Source organism: Cygnus olor, chromosome 16, assembly GCF_009769625.2.
Source record: "Cygnus olor isolate bCygOlo1 chromosome 16, bCygOlo1.pri.v2, whole genome shotgun sequence".
NCBI classification, from domain to species: domain Eukaryota; kingdom Metazoa; phylum Chordata; class Aves; order Anseriformes; family Anatidae; genus Cygnus; species Cygnus olor.
In genome coordinates, this window is record NC_049184.1 from 5,373,870 (window position 1) to 5,401,418 (window position 27,549).

Below are 27,549 nucleotides of genomic sequence, written 5' to 3' on the forward strand. Positions count from 1 at the left end.
AGCACCTCAATGCTCTTCTTTCCCAGCTACTGCCCAGAGAGCACCGGTGCCCCCCTTTCCTCGGGAGCAGCCTGGGGCAGCACAGAGGGAAGGAGCCCATCACTGTCCTCTTCAGCGTGCAGCTGCCATCCCAGAGGGAGCCAGGGACGGAGAGGGACCAGGCAGCTATGAGCCAGCAGGCAGTGAGAACATCATACGGCCAGTGTTCCTCTGCAGGCAGTGTACGCAATGGAAGAGAAGCAAACTGCAAGGTCAGATTTGCACTGATGGAAATCAGACAGCTCCAGTAAAGTCAGAAACTTCGCCTGAGTTCACACCAGCATCGTGTCTGGCTTGCTCTCTCCTGCATTGAGTGATGAATAAATCCGGAGACAGTTAATAATGAAAGACTATTAAGAAAAGATTTAGTCATTATTGCTCTTGTGCTTCTATGCCCTGTCATTTGTCAGGCACTTGAACCAAACATGGGAAATGTCAGTCCCAGAAACGCTGCTGATACCCACCCTGGTCACAGATTTATTGGTGCTTGTGCCCAGACAGCATCCAGGGGAGGAGGAGTGCGACCTGGGCAGGAGTTTGCCATGTGCCACTGCTCCCTTCCCTTGGCACAACCCTTTAAACCAGTCACCTTCACTCATAAACAGTTACCAGTATAGGAGCTGAGCAGCATTTCTGGGCCAAAAAGCACCTTGTGTTATGTTTTTAAGAAGGAAATGTTCTCAGCTCAATTGTTTAACCTCTGAAGTCCAGGCAAAGAGATTCATTTTGAACAATCCTTGGAAGTAATATTCTTTATTTGCTCCCCACTCCCCACCATGTTAATTGTTTTTCTTTCTTTTTAGAGAGAATCCTGTTCCTGGTCTCACATTCACACCTTATGAGTCGGTGCATATCGTGGGTGAGGTGGAGCAAGTGTGTAAGAGTGTATCTTTGACAACAGTAAGAAAACATAAAAATAAGCACAGGTTTTGTTTTCAGACCATCTTCAGCCACATGTAGTGTACAGTTCCTGGAAGGAAAAACACTTGGATATACACAGTGTGTACATGGGAACAAAAAAATAATGCCAGTAATAATGTCATATTGCGCAGGCGTTCCTGCACTCGCGGCAGTAGCATTGTGCAGGACTGACCCAAAATGTGTGTTCCTTCCCCATGAGGGCAGCTGTGTGCGTATAGCAGGGCCATGCAAGCGTCATCTGCTTTTTGCGTCTGTGTTCGCTGAGTTTTTCTCTGTTAACACAAAGTCGGATGAGCCCCAGCTCCCCCCTTCCAACATCCTTTTATTGCTTTTAGAGTGACTTTGAGATGGGGTGGAAAAAGAAATCTGACAGCGGTAAGTTCCAAGGTCAGTGCTGCTCACCCGTCTCTGTTATCCCACTGAGCTCATAAATTGGTGTTAACGCCTCCTGGAAAAAAAAAAAAAAAAGACATATAAAAAGAGAACCTTGTTCACACTTGGAGGCATACCCGTCACTAGGGCAGACTCTGTGAAGCGTGACTACAGCAGGACTGCGAGTGTAGACAAAATCCAAAGCCCATTCAGTCTAGCTGTGATCCCCAGCCCCGGCAAGCATCCATCCCAGCACCCAGAGCAACCAGGAAAGAGCTGCCTTTTTAGGCAAACTGTTTTCTTTTTAAACACCATAGAGCACCGGTATATTTTTGTTCCCCTTTTATTAGAAATCCTCTTTTGCAGACTGATCATTTTTGCTCATTCTTCAAATAGCTGCTTATAACAGGGCTTCATGGTGGGGAAAGTACAAATAACTTAGGACCTTCTGAGATGCACCCCTAGCCCCCTCCCCTAACAATTCTCTTTAGTGGGATTCATAAAATCTATTACTGTTTCTGCAGATTGGCCACCGTGTGACTTTGGAGAATTTTTTTCTGTGTTGACACTGTTGCTTCATTGTTATTCTTTCTGTACTGGTGGAACAAAATGAAAAATTCATTAAAAACAGAGAAAAAAGGGAAAGAAAGAAAAGCACTGGCATTTCTCTATCTCCCAGCACAAGAATCAAATGTAGGAGATTGAAATCAGGGCCATGGGAAGAAAGCGGTAGGAGGGTTAAATGTCTGAAAGGTTCATAGCCACACACTCAGTGTCCTGGGCAAGCAATCCATGCTGATAAACAGGAACAGTCACCTCCTTTCCAGGGTACCACTGTCCAACTAGGAGCTGAAGAAGGGTCTCACAGGAGGACTTGCTTCTTTCAGTGGCTTTCTGCAGGCAGTGACCCCTTAGAGGAGCTCCAGCAGCCATGCAGCTCGTACCAGATCCACAGCTCTGCAGCTCAGATGTCCCCCATCCACCCCTCCTGGCCATGCGGGGAGCAGACATGTACGAGGAGCATCATCTGCTGTTCCTTATGGGATCTCACCCCATGCCACGGGTGCCATTCACCTTGGGGCCAGCGATTATTTTGACACGGTCTCCCACAGCATCCTGGCATGCAAGCTGGGGCTGGATGGGGGGCTTTGTACAGCACTGAAAAATGAGCTGGGTGCTTGAGCTCCAAAGGGGTTGGGGTGGGTTGTACCCTACCTGGAGGCCAGTTACAAGGAGTGTTTCTCAGCGGTCTTCCCAGGGATGTGTCCTAACAGCCCTAGCGATAACCTAAGGAGGAGATAAAACGCAACCACAGGGTTGCAGGGAATACCAAAGAGTGTGCAGGTGCTCGAGAGTATGGCTGCCACTGAGCAAGGTGTGCGTGGGCTGGAGGAACAGGGATCTCCTCGGCACGTACCAGCCACGTCTGGCACAGCTTGCGCCACAAGGACCCACCGGGGCATGAGACATGGTGCTAAACTGGAGTAAGTCCAGAGACCCCCCCCAGGAAAGCCCTCCAGAGTCCCTTCCAACCTGAACTCTCCTGGAGTTCTGTGGATCCTCAATCCTCTTCCCAAATCTGCTGTGGGTTTGATTTACAGTGCCGCAGCTTTTTTTTTTTTTTTTTTTTCCTCATGAGAGGCCTCAATTTCTGTAATTACCCCTACGTTACTTTTCCACCCCATGACAGGGACAGCCCCCCAGACAAGGACCTAAATCTTTTGAAACAATAAAAATGACAATCCAAAACATTTCCCAGGATCTTTGCTTAGGAATGTCACAAGGGAAGAACAATTCTTTTTGTGATCAAGAGACTTAACTTCAAAAGCATCCAACCTGCAGCTCTCCGTGGGACACCTTTCTGCAGGGTTATTAATGAGAAATAATTGTTTTAAGTGCAGAAAAGTATGTGTACTTTCCATTCTCTTCCAGAACCCCTGCATCATTTGTCCTTAATAAATAATGAAAGATGTTTTCGTATTGTTTCCCCCCCTTAAAGTGATTGTTAAACAATAATAAATAGGACTTTAAAGAAAATTGGGTAAAGTTGGTTTGGATGCAAACTTAACTCTGGACTAATACAAATAGCACCTGCTTTTGCAGAAGCTTAAAGATGTTATGGGGGCTTTTGTGGGTGGTGAATTTTGGTCAGAGAGCTGAATGCCCCAACACCGGATGGTCATGATGCTGGCAAGAGAATTCGCCTCATTACGGGTTCTCCTGCGACTGAACCTCCCGGTCTTCAGAGGAATCTTCTGAGCACGTCATCACTGCCACCAGCCTCGGCAGCAGCAAGCCTTGGGCTGGGACCTTCCGTAGGACTGGTTTTGCAGAATCACCGAATGTTAGGGACTGGAAGGGGCCTTGGAAGATCATCAAGTCCAATCCCCCTACTGGAGCAGGAACACCTCGATCGGGTCACACAGGAACGCGTCCAGGCGGGTTTTCGATGTCTCCAGAGAAGGAGACTCCACACCCGCCCCGGGCAGCCCGTCCCAGTGCTCCGTCACCCTCACCGTGAAGTTTCTCCTCACATTTAAGTGGAATCGACCATTTAAATACCCACGCGGCATGGCAGGAGGCCGCGGCGAGGCGGTGCCAGCCTCTTTTCCCAGGTGACGAGGGACAGGGCTGAGGGACGGGGCTGAGGCGACAGCCCCAAGTCACGCCAGGGGAGGCCTGGCTGACATGAGGAAGAACTTCCTCACGGAGAGCGCGGTGAGGTGTTGTCTGCCCGGGGGGTGGCGGTGCAGTCCCCGTCCCTAGGGGTGTCTGAGGCGGGGATGTGGTGCTTGGGGACACGGCTTGGTGGCAGCCTGGGCCCAGCGGGCCCCGTGGTCGCTCCCGGGCGGCCCCGCCGCGCTCTAACGGCCAGAGCCCGGCGGCGATCGGGCCAGGGGCCGGGGCGCGGAGGCCGCGCCGCTGACGGGGGAGGTGCCGCCCCTCAGCCCCGCCTCAGCCGCCGCCTCCCCTCAGCGCCGCTCCCGCCCCCTCGCGCCGGACTCTTCCATCGCGCCGGCTGCGGGGGGGGAGAGCAGGAGGGCGGAGGTGGCGGCGTGGGGCGAGCGCCGCTTTCCCTCGGCCGTGTCCCGGCGGCGCGGCTCGTCCCCGTTCGGCACAGCTCCGTGGTGGCGGAGCGGGGAGGGGCGGGGCGGGGCGGGCAGCAGAGGCTGGCGTTGCTCAGCGCCCCCCCCCCCGCCGCGCCGCTGTGGTACGGTCGGCGGGAGGGGCGGGGCGGGGGAGAAAGGAGGCGTGGCTTGGCCGAAGAGGGGCGTGGTCTGGCGGGAGGGGCGGGGCTCCGCCGCCCGCGGGTGCTGCGGGGCGCGGCGTGCCCGGGAGCGGCCGGAGCCGGCGTGGCGCTGCGCGTGAGTCGGGCTCCCGGTGGGCTTCGCTTTTTTTCTCCCCTCCTTTAAACCTTCCTCCGCGTTAATTCCGTTTGGTTTGTGGTTGTTTTTTCTTACTCTCGCGTTTGGGGGCTTTTCCCTTAATCCAGCGTTTAACGGGAATTGCTGGGAGGCGCGGCCGGAGGGAGCCGGGCGCTGGCGGGGCTCGGCCCGGGCTCCGCGCTGCCCCCCGGTGCCCCGGGGCGAAGCAGCGGGAGGAGGGAGGGAAGGAGAGAGGCAGCCTCCCGGGGCCGGCGCCTCCTGCTGCCGTCCGGAGGGGGCCGGGGGCGGGCTCGGGGGCGGCTCCGTGGCAGGAGGGGGTCCCCGGGAGTCCAGGTGCTCGCGGAGCCCCTGCTCCGGGCGGCTCGCTGGGGTCGTGCACGGAGGGGCCGAGCCCCGGCAGAGGGCGGGCTGCCCGGGGCGAGCCGCGGGACCGATCCTGCCCAAAAACCGGCCCCGAGCGCGTCCCGGCAGAGCCGCCGCCGCCCGTCCCGAGCGCTCCCGGGGGAAGCCGCGGAGCGCCCCGGGTTTGCCGTGGCCGCCCGCGGCCTCGGCGGGGGAAATCTTGGGGATGCTACAGCAGGTACCGCCGGGCTGTCCGCGTGTGGGAAGGACGGTGCTGTGCCTGGAGAGGGCTGCGGGTGTTTCTTCCCTTCCCGCTGAGTTACCGTCCTGCGCGGCTCGGGAGAGGCACGGCGGCGGCTCTGCCGGAGTTACTGGGACAAGGAGGGCTGGGGGAGAAGCGAGGAGTTAAATCTCGGGCTCCGGTTACGATTCCGTTGTTGTTCAGGTCGTGGGCTGAGGTCTGTGATGCAAAGACTAAAAATGCCTAGAGAACGTGCTAGGAGGAAACGGACCGAACGGAGGTAACTTCAGAATGGATCGTTATCAGGGACTGCTAAAAAATTCAGGAACCTGCTGGTGAACGGGGAGGGAGGGAGGAATCATTCCGGTCAATAACGAGTTGGTTTTTTTTTAAATATATATATAACTGTAGAGTTTTTATTATATCACATAAAGCACACGTTTATGTTTATTTTTTATACCTGTGTTTGTAGTCAAGGCTAAATCTGCAGAGTTCCTGCTGATGTGGGTAATCAGCATGAACTCTGATCTGAATCAAGCTGAACAGCAAAGAGGCTCTTAGGAGAATCTGAAACCCGGGAGGCATTTTTCAGACCTGAGTTATGTCACTTTTTTTTAGAGGTGCCTCAGGCAATTGCATTTTAAGAAGACAAAGCTTTTGTTTTCCAGCTGGCCTAGAAAAATGTCGGATGAATCCAAAGCAGAGGCTTTCAGAAGTTGTCATTTGTGTTTAAGTTGATTTTGCTGTTGTGCACAAGAACGCTGCTGCCTTCCTCGCAGGAGTGTGAACAGGGTCTATTTTTATTTTTGCCACCAGTCCCCGTCTACCTGTTTCAGCTCGATTCAAGTGAGTAATGTTCTCTAGCGCTTCTCCTCTGTGAGTGTGTATTTAATTAGCAGGTCAGGTGTCTGCAGCTGCATCTCAGTTATAAAATTAATTGTATGTACTTTACAAAAGGCAGAGTGGAGGTGGCATCAGGGCAGAGATTGACACAAAAGCCCTGTTCTGGGGAATTAACACCTGCATGCAAGTCTCCGGTTTTGCATCTGAAATACTGGAATTTTCAAGGCAAAGGCTTGTAACAATGAGCAAAGACTGCTTTCCTTTGCACATCCTAGGAAATCCACAGTTTGCATGGAAACAAGAAGTATGCATGCTAATAGGAGTTCTTAAGCTTTTCTTGTGGCTAGTGGTGTTTCTTGCAGCTGAAAGCAATCGCAGTTGGCATCCCACGGTTGCTGGGCTGTGGGCAAACAGCAGAAGCTACCACAGAGGATGCCCCAGCCTGGATGTGGAAAAGCATATTGCCTGCAATCTGTAGTTCTGTAAGCTCTCAGCGAGGTCCCTGTTGTTTAAGAAGCACTGGCAGTGTTGATGATGACTTATTTTTCTCAAATAAAATGAGAACAGGTTTTGTCTTTGGGAAACCTAACAACCTTAAAGAAGCAGCGTTTACCCTGTTAACGGGGTCCAAAGCTGTATCGCTGGAGGAGACACTGTGGGAATTAACCTCACCCTCCGACTTCTGTTGCCCTGCCTTGCTTTGTTCTGGATATCCAGGGAAAGGCTATACGGGCAGTGTGAGTCATCTTTTGGCTCTCGTGTGGCACTGTTCAACACAAACAGTCCTGTTTGCTCCCCTTACTGAGGGTGCTCGTATCTTCCTGCGTGGGAGGGCCCGGAGTGGGTGCACCAGCTCTGCTGGAGAGGCGGCTGCTGCTTCCACGGGAGAGGGTGGGTCCTGCTCTTGCAGCACCTAACAGGAATATATATTTTTTTAAAACAAACCTTTGCAATGCGTAGAAAGCCATGCATGAGGCAGGACTCGGCCTTGGCTTTGTGGGGAAGGTTCCCCCACTGATTTCGGGGGGCCTGTGCTAAAAGGCAGGATGCCGGGCTCCAGCAGCGTTCCCACATCTGCAGCAGAGCACTTCCTTCACTTAACGTATCCGTTTGCAGGCTCTACCAGTCATGTTGCACAACAGTCTTTTTTTGGGGGGGGGGGGAGGAGGGGGGCTCTGAAAAGTCAGTTTTTAAAATAGAAACACAGTGCCAGTTTGTTTTTAGAGAAGAGGAATGAGGTGAACGGCATGGGCGCCTCCGGGCTGCGTCCGCATGAATGCAGCGATTCCCAGGTGTAGCCTGCGGCATCGGCTGCCCTGCGGTGGGATGGCACGGAGCAGAGGGAGGTGGGACGTGGTTTATCTGGTGCTTTTGCAAGCAGATTGTATTTTGACAAACGTGGCCACGGTAGGGAAGGATATGAACTTGTCTTCTGGCTGCTGCTGCAGGCTGGGGGACGGACAGACCGGCTGGAGCCGAGTGTCCCCTGTGGTGTCCTCCCGCTGTGCCCAACACCCCCGGGGGAGGACGGCCTTCCGCGCGGGGCCTGCCTTCTGGTGGCGGCAGGGTGCAGAAATAAGGGTGGCAGTTCTGCCAAAAAGAAGGTATTTTGATGAAATGAGGGCAGTGGCCGCTTGCTCTGGAAGCTGGGAGTAGATCAGCTGTGTTATTTGTATTGGTGTGCGGATTCCTGAGCTGGGGACCAGACTGGAACAGACGCAAGGTAGGGGTAGGAAGCTGGTGATCCTCGCCTGGGCTCCCAGTGCCTTTACAAGACTGCTTAAACCTCATGCTTTTTTCCTGCCTTTAGCGAACTCTTCTGGAAAGCTGCTCTAGGAGCATTTGTGAGGGGGAAAATGCTGCTTTAGGACATGGGACCTGCCGCTTCTGCCGGCTGCCCAATGCAGGTGCCGTGGCTCATAGGCGAGGGCTCTGTTTGACTGCAGCTTGTAGACGAAGCCGAGTGCCTTGGAGAAGTGAGGGCTGTCCGGTGCCAGCATTTGGCCCTTGGCTGCGTGGGACTGCGTGGCAGCAAGCGTCCCTCCGGGTCGGGGAGAGCGCACCGCAGGTGTTGGGTGCCAGGCACGGGGCAGCTGCCCTGGGGAGCGGCGTCCCCTTGAGCCTCGGCGGCTCCCAGCTGTGCTCGGGTGCTCCAGAGCACACTGCTGCAGCCCCAGCTGTGCGTCCCAGTGCCCAGGGATGGGCACCTTGCAGGGGAAGGTGCTGCAGGGCTGCTGTCGAGGGGTGGTGAGAGCTGTAAGCACTGTGAAAATCCTTTTGAGCCTCTCCAGCAACTGAGGCTTTGTTCTCTTTGCTCTTGCTACCAGGTTTATTCTGTTGCATGATTCTTGCTCGCTCATTTCAGCAGGGCAACGAAGCTTTGCCTTGTGCATGTCCCGGCTGCATCAGGGATGTGTTGGAAGGTCCGGCGTGTTCTCGCCACCTCCCCACACCCTTGCAGTGAGTTTCCATGCAGGCACAGGAGCTCTCACTGCACATTACATCACAAGAGGAGCGAGACTGCGGAGCTGGTTTGGAAACTTCTATGCCTATAAAACTCCTGGAGAAGCTCTGGTGCAGCTCATCTTATGCAGCCAGGGTGTGTGTTTTACCTCCAGTAGTTATCTCGGCACCCACAGGGCATAGGCTGGTGAAGAGAAGCTTCTGAAGGTGAAGTCTGCTGAAGGATGCCCCGTGAAGCTAATACTGGAGAACAGCTTCACAGGCACATGGGGAATGACTGTTGCGATGGATGTACATCAAAAGTAGGCACTGGACTTCTTTGGCTCGTAATTAGGAGCAGAGTGCTTGCCTGCAGAAGGGCTCCCCAGCCGTTTTACTGCGGTATAAACAGCGTTTTCAGGGAGGGCACGTTAATAAGCCGGGGTTTGCTAATACCTCCTGTGAGCAGAACCACACCTTGTGGCAGGAGAGGGATAGGAAGTGCTTAGATGATTTTAATTAAAGTTATTGTGAGGAAGAAATTAAACATGGTCTCTTGCCCTGCTTGTGTGATGAGTGGAGAGGGCTCAGCCTCCCTGCACCGAGCTATTAGCTGCCTTCTGTTTGCACAGGAAAAAAAGCAATTTCTTTGTCAGCTTTTACCCCTGCTCCTGGGCCCTGTTTGCTTGTTTGTTTTTGGCAGCTCATCACTTTGAAGATGGACGTGAACACTGTTCACCCAAATAGTCCTTCATCTTTGTTTGTTGGCGAACGTTACAAAACCTGTCTTAAATTGCCTCTTCTCTCAGAATGAACGGGCTGCGTATGTATTCCCGGTGAACGAAGTGCTTTCAGCCCAAGTAGAAGCCAGGCAGTGCTGCTGCTCCGTGCGCTGCTCCAGCCTCTCCTGAATTCCCCTTCTAGCACAGCCTCTGAACCTGTAAATCTGAAAAGCAGCAGTGGGTGGGGGAAAGCAGAAGGGCACAGCATTTCTTTGTTTCACAGCAAAACCTGCCGGTGCTCCAGCTGGTGAGCTGGGTCCCATGTCCACATCCTTTGCTCCCCGCTTGTGGCAGTGATGGGGCTGCTGCTGCTGCTCCTTGCTGCCCCACAGTGCTGCGTGCCCGGCGCTGGCAGCGTGGGCTGCTTTGTTTATTGTCCGGAGAACTTCAGCCTCTGCCTTCCTTTCTCTCTTGAGCCCTGCCACACGTGTGGTGGGCCGGGGCTGAGATGAAATGTCCTGCCACAGCAAGGTGTTCTGTATAAAGCAGAAGATGGTAGAGGGGGCTAATTCGGTGTGGAAAAGCCCAGAAGCTACAGTTGAACAGAAACAAGATTAAATAAATCATTGCGTAGCGTGCTTCTGGTGGCTACTTTGTGCACACAGATATTTTTTTTTTCTTGTAGCATTTCACACCTGACCTCTTTCCTGAGCTCAGCTGGAGGGAGTGTGTTGCTGACTTGTCATGCAGGTGCATGCTCATCCTTGCTCCCATCCCGTGTCTCAAAATGACAGCGAGAGGAGCTTCTGGACAGCTCGGAGCAGAGGGGTGGGTTTGACAGCCTGAGCAGCCAAGGAGGGCAGCTTGTGAAGTGGTGTTTCAGGCTTTCCTCTGCATTCATTGCTTTTATTATCATTTCAATTTGCAGATATTGTATCACTCTCCAATTTTCTGTGCTTCTGGCTGATGATATATGTCTGTTCAAGTACTGATTTGCAAGAGGGAAAAACACTCATGTGCTCATGACCTGAGAATTGATAGATTTTAGCCTTATGTATAGTGTAAACATCTATCTTTTATAGCTTGTTGTGAGGGAGCGGTGCATGGGATTGTGGCTTTGCAAGTCGGAAGCTCCGGCCCATTGAGGAGTGCAGGTGATTTATAGTTTGCCCCAAGTCTTCACAGCTGGGTTGCTGGTCTTTGGCACGTGTAGGGAGTACATAGTGTGTGATTACTCAAAGCCTTTTCTCCAGAAGCCCAAAAAAAGGGGGTGGGATAAGCTTTGCATCCTACCAAGCTGCTCAGGTTGCGAACTCGTCGTGTCTTGGGATGAAATGCAGCAGCCCATGCAACATGTGATAAATACAGATGCTTTTTATTTTTTCATGGTTGTGAGAGAAGGGCGGTATTGCCAAGTGCGTATGTGACCTGGGACAGAGATGGGAATGTGCCATGATGGAAAGCAGTGTTAGATCTGGTAAATGGATGTCTGAGGAAAAAACACTTCTGGAAGCGCAGGCCCTCTGATGGTGTCCTGTCCCGCGAGAAGCAGGCTGGTGCTGGGGAGGTGCTTGTGCCTGAACACAGCGAGGACTTCTGCTTCTGGGGGCTGGTTTTTAAAATCCCAGATGGCAGGAGGCAGTAAGTCTGGGTTTTTCTGACCCTAAAATTTCTCTCTTCATTTTGCCTCCAGAGCCTCACTGTCATGAGCAAGGGAGGTCTCTAGCAAGTAGACTAAAGACCAGCTGATGAAATAGATGCAAACTGATTAATCTGCTTGTTCTTGTTTATTCCTTGAACTTTATTTCTATTTGAGGTCATCCAGTAGGAATAAAGGAGAACAGGAAGCAACTGGTAAGGTTCCCTGCCACCCTCCCCCCAAAAGAGAACCCCATGTGGTTCTTTTCCCTTCATGGGGGGGGAACTGAGCAGATACCAGCGGTCTGGAGGCCTTATGTTGGTGTCCTTCCATACAGTACAACAGTGCATGAAGATCTGTGCCTATAACCCATGAGAAGCAGCCATGGCTCCAGAATTTATGCTTTAAACGCATACAGGCGGGGGGGCACGTACATGGACGGAATGTGGCGGTGGCAGGGCTGGGAGCAGCGCCAGGCCCCTTGCTCGTGGTTCAGCCTCTCGGGGTCTGTCAGGCTCTCTCTCAGCCCTCCTTCCGCACCCCTGCCCCCAGAACCTGACTTGGAGGAGCGGTGGTGGCGTTCTGCCTGCCCCAGCCCGGCCTCCCCCCTCACCCTGTGGCTCCCTGTCCCAGTGGCTTCGCCCTGCCTTGGGCTGGCACCCTGCAGGGGGGACGGGAGTCTCAGCAATGCTTGGCGTGTGACATTTCGCTTGGCCCAGGAGCGTACAGTCATTTCTGCGAGCCTTGGCGGTGGCTGGCAAGGAGGTGACCTCTGCTATAAGCCGTCCCGGTGTAGGAATGTGGCAACTCTGTCTGGGTGGCCTTAATTTTGTTTCGTGCTGCTGCATCTGCTTATCTACTTCTTACCTCAAGATTAAACTGGTGCAGAAACAGACATCTAACGCAATGAGCCATTCGATGGGTCGTCCAGGCGCTGCCGTGGTGCGCAGCTTACTTGGAGTGAAAGCTGGCGTATGCTGGTGCTGGGGCTCTGGGTTCCCTCTGGTTCAGCAGGCCCAGTGCTCTGCTCCGGGCTTGTGCCGTGATGCCAAATGGCCGAGGCCCTCGTGGGGCTTCTGCCCTCAGTCGCTCAGCTCAGAGCAGCTCAATGTGGGGAGCCTGTGGGGTTCAGGGCGGCCCACTGGGACCTTGCCTCCTGCTGGCCTGCCTGGGGCCTCAGGGCCAGGCATGTCGCTTGGTGGGGGGAGACGTCCTCGTGCAGGGGCAGGGATGGGAGCACCAGAACAGAACCTGGGCTCTGTGTGGTGCTCGATGGCCGAAGGGGCTTTTTGAAGTGGTCTTCAGTGCAGCTGGGGGTATGCAGCGCTCCCTGCAGCTGACTTGCTCGTCAGTGCTTCCAGTCTCGGTACGACAGTTACCTTGATCTTGAAAAATATCTGCTGAAGTGTATTAAGAGGGATGTGGTGGTACCAAGCTCCAGCTTGTAACCCGGTGCAGCCTCTCTCTGCGGGGCCGCCTCTTTCTCACGTGCGTTTCCAGGCCGAGCAGGTTGCGCTTAATTTTTTTTGTGTAAAAACCCAGGCAGCGCTGTGCGTGTCTACTCGCATCTGTGTGCTCTATGTAGGTCAGGCGTGTGTTCACTGCTTTGCGAAGACCAAACCTGACAGCGCGTCCTTTCTGCGGCGAGGGGGGAGCGCTGCGCTGGCGTGCTGGCCCCAGCGGGGCTGTTCTCGAGGGCAGAGCCCCGACGGGGCCGCGGGTGAAGTGCGTGCTCTTTGGCACGTGCTGCGGGTTTGGGACAGAGCCTCGCTGCTGAAAGATTAATGCAAGCTGTGCATCGAGGGATGATGGAGCGTCGTATCAGATTAGCCTTACGGTTCAAAATACTAAATGCTTCTATGCTGCTTGTCTAGCAGATGCCTCTTGCTTTGCTCTGAATAAAGAGCCTGTTTCCCAACCTCTGAAGCCTGTGTTTCTACAGCAGGAGTTATTAAAACATAAATCACTCTCCTTCCTCCTCCCTCTCTCCCCAGCCAATCTCGTTCTGGTATTTCTTGACCTTTTCTCACTCAGGTTGTGTTGGTGGAGGATAAAGCGAGTTGAAAACAAGCAGCTTTCCTAACAGAAGCATGTGAGGAACCCAGTCTAGCACCCTTTAAAACAGCTGAGTCTCCTTTTTGCTTCGATGGACACAGGTCAGAGACAGATGTGTGTGGTCCCATGGAAGATGCTGTCCTGGGGCTAAATCAACGGGCATCAAAGCTATGGCTGCTGCTGATCTCCCAGCTGGACCTTTGTCCTCTGATCGTAGTTTGACTCAGGTCTGTGCAGTAGGTGACCTAAACCCACCTGGTTGTTTTTTGCATGGTTGGCAATTTTTGTCTTGAAGGCATGTCAAGATGCAAGAACTTTGTTTCTCACAGAAGGGAACTCCTACCTTTGTGGAAGGAGAACCTGGAGGTGTGACACCACAGGACTCCTAGCATCCATTAAAAACAGATACGTAGGGGACCTAGTGTTTATTTTACAGCTGAAGAGGGAACTTTGGGAGGCTCTCTCTGGGAGCCTTCATGTGGAGACTCTGCTCCCTGAATTACGTTTCCCACATGAGATGAGCCTGTGAGCAATCACAATTGAAATAGTAGCAGACAAGGATCAGAGTAGATGAAGGTGGATATATGAATGTCCTTGCAATCCAGTGCAGCGTGGAAGATATTTCTAGTGTTAAAGCTGATCTGCTTGCTCTACTATACTATCAAGAAACACTTGAAATGGAAGAAGGGCTGCACCTGTTGTTCCTTCCTTCAGCAGATGACAAGCGCATACAAGCACTGCAGGCTCCTGAGAGTCTCAAAACTGAGTATGAAGTTCTGCACTCTGAAGCAGCTGGATGAGTAGCCAGCACTTGGAGGCCTCTCAGCAGTGAGCAGATCCTTGCGACTGAACAGTAAATATCAGGAGGTGGGGAGCCCTTGGCGGACTTGACTGTCGTTGAGTTATGGATTTAGGAGTATTGGTCTTAGAGGCTGGGTAGGGGTTGTACCAGGCCACCAGTGCGGGAGATGAGCTCTGGAATACATGGAATTGTTTAAAGTTGCTTGGAAAAGGGGAATTATGGAGCATTTAAAGGGAAATTGGAGCAAAACTTCTGTATGTCCTGTGCAGGAATTCTGGCTGGAATCCTATTCTCGGTGTGTAAGTACGTGAACTGAGCGTGTGGAGATGTCTCGGGACTGACGTCTCTGCTGGAGAGACCGCTTTGCTAAGTGCTCTCTTGCTGTGCTCAGCTGTCAGTCAAGGGGTGAGATGTATCCTACAACTGCTCTTTCCCTTCATCCTAAATAATATGAACTGTGCATTGTTGTGGAAGCTCCCGAGTGCAACCAATTTTTGCTTAAGTCCCTGCTGACCAACAGAAACTAAGAGGAAACTAATGAAATCCCTATTGTCACTACGTATTTTTTTGACCTTTAAAAGGAAAATGCGCTGGTGAGTCAGGAGACCCTCTGGGAAATCTGTTCAATTTGTTTCGGGCAGAAGGTGAACTGAGATGCAGTTGTGACAGTGCCAGTTTAAAAATAAAGGCAGGGATCAGAGCTGTGCGGAAATCTTGCCATGCTGTTGTCTCTGGTTTATGCATGAGCACAGAAGTGGAGTCCCCAGAGCTGTCAGGTGTCTCTCAGCTATTCTGGTTACAAAGCAAATAGAGATGTTGAAGCGTTTTGCAATTTTCACCTGACTTGGTTCTAAACACAGGGTGTAAAATCCTTGTTTTCTGAGTGTAAGAAAGAGAGTAAAGAAGGCTGTTTCCTGCTCTGCATCTACGTAAGAAATGAAATGGTGGTTTTGGCTGAAACCAGTGAACTTGAACAGTTTTGTGGCAATAAATGCCATTTGAGAGTAGTTTGGATGAAGCTTGCCCATGAAGGGGAATGACCTTGGCTGAGCCTTCCAGCAGCTCAAAAAAGCCTTTATTATCTTTGTGTAAATTCAGAGTTAGATTGGAGATGATTGGGGTAAGGCTGAGTTCTGATGCTGCTAATTGTCCCAGAGTTTGGAGGAGAGCAGATTTTCTTAGTCCTGTTCGTTCATCAGGACTTCTAGTCGTGGATGAGTGACCGTTGCTTTGCCTACAGATCTTAAGGTTGGTTTTCCCTAGCAAATACTCTTGGCTTGAAGGTCTCAACTGCTAAAAGTGCTGAAGTTCAAGTGTTGGAAAATGTAGCTTTTGGTGTACCGACACTTCCAAGAAATCTGTCCCTTGCTGCTGTCACGCTCACAGCTGCTCGGGCAGGCAGCTCTGCATCAGGTGTGCTTGTAGCTGCTGCGTTGGTTGGACTTTGGGCCCGTTTGTGCTCTCCCTCCTTATAATTAAAAGGAAATTGCAGTCCTGGGCTGGTACAGTAGTCTCCCTGGCAACCAAGAGTGACATCTCATGTAGCGGGCAAGGACCACCGAAGTCCTGGGGTGTCGCAGGCCTGCAGAGCTCTGCTCCTGCTCCCTGGGGTGACCGATGCCGCCAGCCTCACAGCGTGCCCCTGGCTGCTGTGCAAGGACTTTGCAAACCTCCTGCAGTTATTTTCTGTCCGGTCCCTCCCTGCTCGAAGCAGCTGGGGCAGCATGAGACCCTTGGCTGGTTGCACAGGGATGGGTGGGAAATGCCCTGCCCTGGGGGCCGGGTGTCCTGTACCATGCCCGACCATACAGCCTTGCCAAACCCGGCTTCCTGGTGGGAGCCAAATGCCTCCCTGCCGCTGAGGTGGGAGAGAGTCAGAGCTGTCATGGTCGGTCCGGGAGGTGCTTGTGTGGTTCCAGTGCTTCAGTGAGCTTGTCCCTGTTGGCCCGTGGCACTCAGGTAACCAGCAGTATGAGTTCAAGTGGTGTGCTGGGCCAGAGGGTCTAGCCCGTCCTGCTGTTGCTCTCCCTGTCGGTACGCCAGTCCACAGCCAGGGGTGTGCTTTGATTTGGCTCTGAACATGTGGATTGCTTTGACCTAAATCATATGAATGCTATTAGAGCTGGAAGTCCTGTGTTCCCTGCTGGCTCCAGTTTATTAAAATAACAAATTCATAAACAATAACTCTTCAAAGCAGTGTGCTAGAGACACTGCAGTACTGGATCATGTATAAAACATGACCCTGCAGAAACCAGCCTGTTCCTCCGTGGGCAACTTGTAGTTCTGACCACCCTTGAAATAATGTTTAAAGCAAGGTATCTCCTGCTCCTTTAGCATAGCCTGAGACTTCATAAGATAAGAATATGATGCTGGATGCAGTCTGTGGGGTCTTATTTGTCCCTTGGAATAGGAATCATACCTTTACAGATGTCAGCAGTGTCTCCTATAATTGTGTGATTTGGCAGCAAATTAGCATGAGTTATTTGGTTTAAAGGTATTAAAATATGCCGACCAAGCAATTTGGCAAAACTTTACTTTTATCTGCACTGCAGTGTACCCCAGCTCGCCAGTGGTGGTGGTTGTGTGTGCATCCACATCCAGGTTCCCCCTTGGGAAAGGTTTCTGGAGATGAGAAAAGCGGCTTCTCCTGTCTCGTACAGGTGGGGGAATGAAATGGTTTCACCAGGCTGTGTTGGTCCTGGTGGGGCTGAGCTGGGGCCACCCCAGTGTCAGCTCAGGGGCTTCTCAAGCTCCCCTGTGCCCCATCCTTGGAGGAAAACATGAGCTGTGATTTCAGGAGGGATGGGAATCCCCACCTGGGGACAGCATCTCATCTTCCTGCAGGCCAGCTGGCAGGACTGGGTCCCTAAGGAGGATGCAAAATGGGAGCTCAAAGCCCTGTATGAAACTTCAGCCAGAACCCTGCACGTCTGTGCTGTCCCCTTGCAATTGCACCATTCCCCTTGGGGGGAATTTTATACGTGTGGAGGTAATAATTTTGCATAACCTACTAGGAAGTTGAGTCAAACAATATTTCCTACTTCACACGCTCCCAGAGTAAAAATACCTTTCATTAACCTCTTTTTCTCAGTAGAAGCCTCTTACATGCTTTTTTGTACCCTTTTTTGTTCCAAGACAACAAATTTCTCCTAAATAACAAGTGTTCTCGTGACTACTAATTCTGTGCTATTTGGGTGTTGCACTTTTCTCCTCTATCTCCCTTTTGCTGCCTGAACTTCTCCAGGGATCTTTTTTCTACAATTTATTCAAGATATATGCAAGATTTATTCTTGCAGCCATTTTAGCATGATAGCCAGCAACAGACTGAGGTAAAAACCCTCAGCACTTCACATCGCTTGACCTCAGGAGCCCCAGGTGTCAAAACCCAGCAAGAAACCCTGCTGAATCTCTGCGAAGGTGCTGGGAGCTGGTGACCCCGTGCCACGCGCGTGCATTTGGAGAGTTGCGTGGCGCTTCCAGGTCTCTGCTGTGGAGGTGCATGCTGTCTTTTCTGAAATGCAGTGCTGCACCTCTGCGTAGGATCAAGTCAAGGGGGTTTAGATTAAAACAAAAATACCAGTCTTTTCTAGGCCCCAAAAGCCAATGCTAGGTGCCTTCCTTTGCAATCCTGAGGCTCCTTGCAGCTCCTCTGTTGTGAGTGCGTTTTAACTGTTATTTTGATGTCTCTGTGAACAGCTGTAATGTAGATGACAGCAAGGATCTTGGAAAGACAGCATGGGAAAATGATTGTGGCAGATAGGAAAAAGTTTCATAAGCATAGTTTGGGGAGCTCTGGGGTATCAGGGAAGGATGTGTTATCGGCCGTGCCCTCTGTAGGAGCAGCGTGTGTCAGTGCTTCAGCGTGAAGTGTCTCCGTGCTGTAAGGGCCCCTCACAGCCCTCCTTCCCATTCAGTTTGGCAGTCTGCTGTCCGGGAGCGAACTGACGACTTCGTCGGCGCTCTCCCACGTCGTGCAGATGGAACTGGAGCCTGGCGGCTGAATTTCCCAGCTGAGCTGGTGAGCAAGCCCCTCCAGTACTGGCACTGCAAGGTGGCTTTTATGACTCCAGCGTTTTGTTCCAATTCATGGCGTTGCTTGTGTGGGTATAATAAATGACTTGAGTGACTAAAATGCTGTGGGCCTGATGTTAAGCTTTTTCCTCTGTCTCTTGCATGGATCTTCGGCAGTGCAGGAGCAGCATACGAGAAAGTGAGCGTAGCTTGGCATTAGTAACTCAGTGCTCATGTCTGGACAATGAGTAGAAGTTGCATGGGTCAGGGTGGATATGGATAGCTGCAGAACATGTTGGCTTTGATCCAGCCTCATCCACTACTCGTTATTCCCTCTCGAGTAGCAGGGTTGACCTCGTTCCTAGAAAGGCAGATGAAATGCCAAACAGAGGTGACTCTGCGTGATGGCTGTATGGGTGTCACTTTGTCCCCTTCTTAAAGAACAGGCCAGTGAGCAGCCTGATGTTCATCCTAGCTCACTCCTTAGCCGAAGGAATTGGGTGCCTGAGATTTGTCTTGCACAGCTATGGGGGTTATTTAGGATGTAGTACTTGGACTGTTCTCCTGACCTATGCCATAGATCTTCAGGATTAGGATCCTGTCTCGTGGGGATTAGCACAAAAATGGCAGAGGAAGGTACTTCTGTTTGTTGAAGATACCTGCGCTTGTTGGCTTTCTCTCTAGAACAGACCAATTTGACTTCAAAGTTTGCTGAATTCTTGGTCTTCGTGGTGGCAGTCCATTCTGCTCTGGAAGAATGGCCTCCAGGCCAAATTTGTCATTTATCTCTATCACTTATGCGCTGGAGCATGTAACTGCCTGTGCAAGCCCCATTGGTGTTCCAGGGGAAATCTTAGCTGTCTCCATCTCTCGCTGTCTGCATTGTGGACAGGCCGTGATAATCTGCCCTGCTATTTTGCTTGCTCATGGCATGTGTCAGATGTTGGACAGACTGGGAGGCCCAGCGCTCATCCTCAAAGGGCTGCGGCCGCCTACTGCGGACCGGGCTTCCAGGCAAGCCAAAATCCAGCTGATCTCAGGCTGCCTCCGGAGGCAGCATTGATATGGGGAGCCAGGTAGAGCACACAAAAAGAGCTATTTCCTTTCATCAAGAATATCTTATTCACTGTGTAACTTTTTTTCATCCCAAAACACTTTTACAGCTGACAAGCCAGATTTAGCTTTCTGATACTTTGGTATGAATTGGGTGTTATTCTTCTGATTTCACTAGAGCTGCTTTGATTTCACAATAATGTAATAGAAGAATGGAGCTCTGTGATAAATAGTGCCCTGGTGGAGCCAGAGCAGCTGCCAGTAGCCCTGGGCCACACTACTCAAAAGACACCTGACCTCCGAAGTCAGCCTGAGTATTATATTATTCATGCAGAAATGGACATCTCCTCTTCTTTGTCCTCTGGACTTTTGTCCAGAAGTCTCCCTGCTCCTTTCTGTGTGCATGAGACCTCGTGTTTCAGGGGATGGGATAGCTGCATGCTTCTGGGGTGATCCGTGTGCTCCAAGTTTGTGTCAAACCAGCTTTGTCACGTCGTTGAATGGTGAGAGGTTCATCTCAGCTCGGTGATGATCAAAGTGAGTTCCCAGAGCTGGTCAGGCAAGGTGGATGTCCCAGCCCTGAAAGCAGGGCTGCAGGAAGGCTCTTCCACAGGGTTGGTGCAGCACAGCCCTAGCAGGATGCGCACATATGTGCTGTTGCAGGAGCTTTGGTCATTGTTACAACGCTGCTTGGTCTCCGCTCCGATGGGCTCATCAAGCGTGGTATTATACCAGCAAAGGATGTCGCACTTCCCAGGCCTTTATTTCACAGTATTTCGTTAATTGCTTAATTCTTTGTTTTGAATGCGCGCTGGAAGTGTGTGAATCTGTCTGATTCGAAGCGATTGAAACCTTTGGAAAGTCTCACCAGCTTAGTGGTTCTTGGATGTGATTCTTGCTGTGTATGGCAAATGTGAGCGCGTTCTGCCAGCCAGTGGAGGCTGGCCCAGAGCCCACAAGCAGGCGTTCTCCATCCCCTCTTGTGAGCCTCTCCCCCCAGAATCTATGGAAATGGCAGGAGGAGCTGATGGGGTTGAAATGCCCTGTGCTTTCCAGGTGCCTCCTCTTCCCCCTTGGTATCTTTTTCCATAGTAAAGAGAGTCTACCCCTAGAGCCAGCAGCTTTCTGATGAGCAGAATCTCTGGAATGTGAAATTCAAGAATTAAATCCATCCGTGTTTGCAGAAGCTCCTGCCTTCCATCCAGGCCAGCTCTGGTCGCAGTAGTGTCAGTTATCTTCTTCCTAACGTGTAATGAAGAATATCCTAAGCTATTTTTGCAACTACAATTAATAAAGGGAGAATACTTGATTGTTTTTTTTTTTAATACAACATCCAGTAGCATCTTTAGAGAGGAAAGAAGTTACTGAAACTTCATTTCCTTGCATGTCTTTGTTATGTGGTTAATAATTATTTTTTAACTGACCATGATGTTGTGAGTTGGGTTGTTGTAGGTTTTTTATGCTTGTCAAAATGTCAGTTGTAATGAAAGACTTTACAGACATGCTATACCTGAGTGATTTAAGCCTCTAGGCGAATCAGGCTGCTGATAGAATTTTTGGATGAGTCAGAAAGGTTTGTTTCTCTCTTTTTATATTCCTTTTTGTTTGGTTGGAATGTCTTCATCAAAATTAGTTGTTGAAGGTTTTTTTTTTCTTTTTTTTTTCTTTTTATAGGCTAATCTGCTGCCTGTCAGCTTACCACAGAGCTATTTGGAATTCAGCATCTTACATTGCACTCACATTGGGGGAAAAGGAAGTGCCTGTGTAATAACAATAATTGAAAATTAATAGTAGATTAAATTAATACATAATTAGAAAACACTAATGCTCCTTGCGAACAAAGGCTGATTCCTATAGGAGTTTTATGAATAGAAGGGGAAAATTATGTGGCGCTTTCCCTGGGCCCTGTCTATTCCAGCCTGCAGATCATTAAAGCAATTATAATTTCACAGAGGTTTGATCTGGAATTGATTTCTTTGTGATAATTCAATTTAGAGGCTTGCTTCCTCTAGGGTAGAAAATGACAGAAGATGAAGTGTATAAATCCTTGGTACTGTCCAGAGGCATGCATGGAAGCTGGCGGCGAGCCAGTGAGGAGTCACTCCAGAGAGCAGTCTGCTTGTGACCTTATGGTTGGAGGGGTAGATGTTTTCGTGCTTAATTAGGAAATGATCAATACCATCTCAGTGCCAGGCTGTGTGGGAAGACGACCCATCAGGGTACGGACCTGAGGACAACGACACTTCGTCACACGAGGTGCGGTTAAAACTGGTCACAGACTCGTGTTGGCAGGAGGTATCTCAGGACACTGATCTTAGCAAAGCCATTGCGTCTGCCTTGCCTTCCACCAGAATTGGTGTCGTGAAAGAACGACTTCTTTGGTGAAGAACAGCAGCTGAGGTGGGGCTGCTGATCACCTTTCCATCTCTGCTGGGAGGGACAGAGAGAGAGGTCTGCTGTGGGGAGGACCTTGGTGATGCAGGACCCAAGTGATGCAGAGAGTTGAGCGCAGCCAAGACCTTGCTGGAGAGGTGTGAGGTGCTGTCTGCCCTGGTCTTGTTTCCTTTTCCTGATGCTGGAGTGCCTTTTCCACTTGTACACATGCTGATGGCCGTGCCACCTACAGCACACCTCTGCCGTGCCTGGTGCATGCATTGATGCAGATACAGATGAACAATTCATTAATTTTATGGCTTCAGCTTTTGCTTGACTCTTACCTCTGCTATCTTCAGACCATCTGCTCTTGCCATAACACAGAGGCATGTGCAGGATGCTCATTCCACATATGCAAAGCCACCTCCTCCATGGGGTTGTGCAGGGAGGAGAAGGGCTGCCTTGGACTGGCAAGCACAGCCTTCGCTTACGGATAGTCACAGCATAACTGGCCTTGGATGCAGCCTTGAAGCTGCGTTCATAAAGCAAATGGCATCCTACTACATGACGATGCTCCAACGTGCTGTCCTGCTGCTTCTCTTGGGGCTGAACAGGAGAATTTCTCCAGCCCGCTCCTATAGGGATTAGGAAGGCTTCTGGGTAGCCAGACCTGGATGTCACAGTAAAATGAGGGGAGGCGGATGAGGAAGGAGAACAGAGTGAAGAACAGTTGAGTATGCCAAGGCACAGTGAATCCAATGTAGCAGGGAAAATTGGGACCTTGTGGTATATAATGGTAAAGTTTACTAAGCAACTGCTGGGCTACCTGCCTCCCCTCCCAGTTAGACTTGCAGGAAGTAACACAGCCAGCTGAAACTGGTACCTGCAGAAAGCAATACCCTTATTAATTTGCTTTCTTCTTGGCCCAACACAACATTTCATTTTTATTTTGTAGCTTTGTGCACAAAGCCCCTCCGCTCCCCTGATCTCTAAGGCTGTGTGTCTGGGAATCCTGGAGGAACAGCTATTCAGTCAGGCTGGGGTTTTGTTCCTGCATATCAAATTGTGTTTGTTGAAGTTTTGACTTCAGTTGCTATTCCATTTCAGGGCTTTTTATTTAAAAAAAAAAAATAACAAAGATGACGAAACCTGTTCAGAAGAAGGGAAAGAAATTAAGAGTGACTTTTAGTTTTAATTGCAGTTGGTAGGCTTGGCAGTTGTTATAAGAGAATGTCAGGGGAAGATATATATATATATATATATATATATATACACACACGTATGCATGATTTCAATCAGAAGCAGGCAGGAAGGGTTCATGGCTGGGTTACGCAACTCTTCTTCACAGCAGTGAGCACCTATTCAATGAGCGTGTTTGCTTTGATCTATTTCACATCTATATTTGGTGGGGGTGTAAGCGGGGAAGCCACCCCAGCCCTGCACGAGTTGCATCGGCTCTAACTCTTGCCTTTGGGACCAGGGAGAGGTGAGACCCTGACCAGGTCCTCCCTCCGTGGTAGGTGCTGCTGATGCAAGGAGCTGGGGGCTGCTCCGCGCTGCAGGGGGGCGTGCCAGCTCTGTCAGTCCTGCGACGGTGCTGGAAGCCCTAGGAGGGGACCTCAGGCATCCAAGCCCAGGGATTTGGGGGTGCCAGATGGATGCAGGGAGGTGGAGTGACCTCCCATAGGAAGGCCGTGTGTGAGGCCCTGTTGCATGACGCCTCCTTGCTATGAGAGATGAGGCTTAGGGCTGGTTTTTAGCGAGTCAGAGGCGTAGCACCCAACAGGCTGCAGCAAGAAACACGGAGGCTGAGCTGTGTCTTTTCTAACGTGGCACAGAGAAGTTGTGGACCCAGTTGTCCCCATCCTTGGAAGTGTTCAGGGTCAGGTTGGATGGGGCTTTGGACAATCCAGCCTAGCAGAAGGTGTCCCTTCTGGACAGGAGCTGGGTGGTCTCCTGCTGTGGGCTGCAGCCCTACCCAGAGCTGCCGCTTCTGGCAGGCGGAGAGCAGCACCCCATCACCCTCTTCAGAGGTTTTCTGGAAATGGGAACTTGTCTGCAGGAGAGCCTAAAGCTTCAATATCTGACATTTTGACAAGAACACCTGAAACAGGAAAAGCAGTCATTGCAGAATAAAAATAAATTCAGAGGATCCGGTGTTTCTTGTTGCAGTGTTTTGTTTTGCAGCACCATCCTGGAACACGCTGCTGAATGCCATTAAACAGCATATCAAAATGGGGATGAGTTTGATGTTTTGAAATATTAGTTCATAAAAAAAACACAAACAGCTCTTTTCTTCTGTTGTATTTCTTATTGCAGAGAGGGGAGAGGAAAAAAAGTAACAACAACAACATAGTAGCACACATTCTCAGGAAAATGGAAACTGTTCTGTTGAAGATTTATCTTTTTTTTTTTTGCCAAAACCCCTGTTGTCCAGGATTGCTGTGAGCTTGGTGACGTGATCTGTGTCGGTCCAGCTGAAGTTGTGACTTCTCATTTGACAGCATCAGCGTTAGCATTTACCTTTGTGTCCGCTGCTCGTCCTCCAAAGATATCCTTGCTGTTCCCTCAATTTGCTCCTCGCCTGCAGATCTTCTAAGAGTTTCCTCCTTGTATGGAGAAGAGGTTCACGTGGTGTGGCTAACACACGTCCCTTAGGTGCCTAAATATTTGTGGCTGCTGCTGGTGACTGATGTTAGCGCCTCTGGGATGTGGAGGGGAGCGGTGTGGTCTACTGCGCCAGCCCCAGGTGCTGTCACCTCCCAGCAGCTGCCCCTTGGTACTGAGAAACCTCTTCAGCTCTCTGGAGTTTTCTTAGGGCCAGCTGCTGCAAGAAATGTGTTTCTCCTTCCTCCGGCTCTGAGTTTCAGTGGAAATGGAAAGAGTGCTCCCTTGAGGTGCTGCAGAGTCTGGGTAGTGGTGGCTGTGGGGCTGCCCCCCTCACCCAAGGGACGACAAGGCGCCCAAGGGTCAGCAAGGCACACGTGGAAAGGCTGCTCTGAGATGGATCACTTTTCTACTTGGGGTAGAGGTGAATTTGCATGATAACGAGCTCCCATATATTAGAAAAATGTTGGTTAAAGCGTCTGGGTCAAATTGAGGTAATTGGATCTAACCTTGCTAATTCAATACCCCAATTAATTCCTTGTGTTCTGAGAAGTCTGCAGATGAGCTAGGACCAAAATGAGCAATGGCCTTAAAGATAGCTGTAAAGTAATTACTTTTTTTTTTTTTTTTAACATCAATTGCTGATTTATGAAAGGCTCAATATTTGGTGTTTATCTCTCGTATAAAGCTGGGGAGCCAAGGCTTCATCCTGGCTCTCAAGAGGTGTTAGCTCTGAGACTGGAACCTCCAATTTGTGGGTGGGGTGAGCACAATACCATCCCAAATGCTGTCTTGAGCTATACCAGATTTTTTTCAGCCTAGAAAGTTGCAGCAAAAGGAAATTCATTGTTCAGAGGAATGGCTCTGAATGCAGAGGAGTTCGTGTTTGTGAGGATCGGTGCCTGTACCCAGACTTCTCTTGGAAATCAAGGTGTTCGAGTGCAGAGCCTTGCTTTGAGGCCCGTGAATCTCATCCTCATCCTTGCCTGCCTGTGGGTGAGCAGTCAACAAAGAGTCTGAAACCTGCAGGTGAGAGTGCCATGAAAAAAGAAAAAGAAGAGAAGCTTGCTGGACTTGTAGCAGAGGCATTGCAAGGGGTCCAAAGAGCTGAGTTCTCATCCTGCTTCTCCTGAAGATGTTGGACAAAGCTACCTATTTCTATCTGATTATATATCTCATATCTATACAGTAAATAACACCCTCAAGGCGCCACCGTGTCCCTTGGGTTCTGCAGCTGGACCTGGAGAGCCATGTGTACCCAGGTTGGCTCCCCAGGGTCTCCCTGCAAATCATTTTTCCTTGTGATGCTTATATGGATGCTGCTATCCAGACCAAAGAGCAGTGAATTGGTAGGAATATGCCCTTTACTACTATATTTCTAAGCCTTGTTTCTCCTGCTCTGTGTGCACTTAGGGGTGGTTGTGCATGTCTGCGTTGGATCAAAGCAAGATATTGTGCTGCTGGAGACAAGGTTTGGATTTGAGTCCTTTGCTGTTTGGTAAAATTAGAGGGTGGTGGGTTCAATGAGAGATTGACAGAGGAACGTCCCACACCCAGCATCTTGGGGGAATACATGCGGTGTTCCAAGCTTTACTGACATGCTTGGCTTGCATAGGCCCCTTGATAAGGCTCCATGTGACTGCATTTGTGATTAGAAGTGCTGAGCTGCTTTTAAGACCATCTAAAGACAAGGAGGACTGAAAGATTGCAGGTTGTGTGTGAATCCTGCCTCTGGCTGGGTGCAAGGCTGAGCTTGCACTGTTTGCTGGGGTGAGTTAAGGGCAGCAGCCCCCAGGATGGTGCAGCACAGTCAGGTCTCTGCCCGTCCCGAGCGCTGAGCTAGGAGAAGAGGTGGCAGGGCCTGGATGGGTCCAGGAGCTGGGCTGTCAGCTGCTGCCTGTGCTCTCATAAGGGGAACAGAAAGTCGACACTGATTCCCTTTTCCATGCAGGTCCAGCTGCTTGGACCCGTCTGTGACCTTCTGAAGTGTGTGCTTCAGAGGGATGCTCATGCTGAACAGCCCTGTGGGTGCAGTGCGTGCCCTGCCTCTGCAGCACGAGGAGCTTCGGGATGCGAGTAGCAAGCGAGTGCTTGCATTTGCTCTGCTTCCAGCTGCCTTCTCTGAACCGTTCTCCTCTGCCTCTCCCTACCAGCCTTTTCTGTACACCACCCCACCCCCCAAAATCTTCCATTTCTTGGTGAATTAGCGCTGTCTTCATGCTTTATGGTGAGCATTTTTATTTTGCTGCCTTGCTCTGAAGTATTGCTGTGTCACGCTCCAGCCTGCCAGCAACAGGCAGAGGTATTGAGTAGAGGAGGGTTGCATCGGTTTGCAACCACCTGGGTGTCGCTGTGGCTCTTGTCTCCCTACCTCAGGCTGGATGTGGCCAAACTATCCTTGCTGCCATCTCTGCCTTTGGTGCTGCTAGTTGGAGATGGCCAGGTCACCATCTGTCCAGCGGAGACATCTCCAGACGCAGGAGCCAAAGGCAGGGAATTGTCTCTAGTTGCGATAGAGAGAAGCCCAGTAAAAAGCAGCTGCGGAGAGATGGCTTTGCAAGTCACAGGTGTTCATAGCTTAAAATGTGGGTGTGAATTGATCCACACAGTTCAGCAAGCTATTGCCTGATTATCTGGCCGTGATCAGTCTGAGCCCCGGAGAAGCCCTTTTCTGGTGTCACAGAAGATTTCCGGGCTCCGGGTGTAAGCAAAATGCTTTGTTGCTGCTCATCTGTGCAACTTGCTTTCATGGTGGAAAAATGCACATTTGAGACTGCTGAGATAATAGACTGGAGTGACAGCGATACAGATAAGTCTGGCATCTCTGTAGCATTTCTGCATCAGTGATGAGGCAGAGACAAAAGATCGCAGGGAGGTTTGAGGTGGACCAGCACAAAAATCCCAAGGAAGTGCTCAGTTCTTGCAGTTTTAAGGAGGCACTATGGCCAGAGTTTAGGTGAAAATAATGGATGGACTTTAGGGTCCAGGGTAATTTTAGCACCATCCACACTATTAAAAAGAGATGAGGTTAAAAGCATCTTTCCTATGAATGGGAAGAAATAAAAAAAATAATTTTCAGGTGCCTGGCAGCTAGTAGGGTCTCTGTGGACCTCTCTGGTTCTCTGCGGAGACACGGTGCAGTCAGAGAAACGTCTCAAGCCGGTGTCTGATCTTTCCTTCTCCAGTGAGCCCTGGATTCCTAATGCTTGTCCGTGCAGTGTCAATCCATGCAACACTTTTTAATCTGTGTAGCAGAAAAGTACATTAAAAAAAAATCTATATATCTGTAATTGTTATTCCTCCTGTCCATAGACCCCAAGAAGAAAGTCAGCCTTGAACTTCAGTGGTGATTGTATGTAGAAGAGCCTTTATGCCCTGTAAGCAGATGGGCTGAGAAACTTGGCTGAGCATAATTTCTCATGGAAAATTTTTTTCGTTGAAAGACTGTTTTTTTTTTTTGGTTGTTTTGTTTTGTTTTTTTTGCAAGAGGAGGAGCAGCAGCCTGGCAGACAGGAGGAGGCCAGGGGGCGCCTGGGATGCTGCCCTGCTGATGGCTAATCAGTGGCTCTGGGGAAGGTCAGTTCTGCACTGTCACGGGGGACGTTGAGTAGCAGCCTGACTGCAGTCCAGGTGTGCCTCAACAGGTGAAGATCAGGCAGTGTATGTCGTGTTTGCAAAGTGTTTGGGGCTCCCTTGCAATG

The 27,549-nt window shown here is 50.7% G+C and overlaps 1 protein-coding gene across 5 annotated transcripts in view; it reads left to right on the forward strand.

Annotated features, from left to right (window-relative positions):
* The first annotated feature begins 4,620 nt into the window (after window positions 1-4,620).
* The window catches only part of RALY (RALY heterogeneous nuclear ribonucleoprotein), a 120,623-nt gene continuing 97,694 nt past the window's right edge, over window positions 4,621-27,549 (forward strand). The window contains exon 1 of one of the 5 annotated variants that reach the window (XM_040575373.1): window positions 4,621-4,713. The gene's annotated coding sequence lies outside the window, so the exon portion shown is untranslated. Of the gene's footprint in view, window positions 4,714-5,962; window positions 6,148-7,417; window positions 7,437-27,549 lie in introns of those variants that run through there. The other 4 variants (XM_040575374.1, XM_040575377.1, XM_040575375.1 and 1 more) reach the window with 4 other exon arrangements.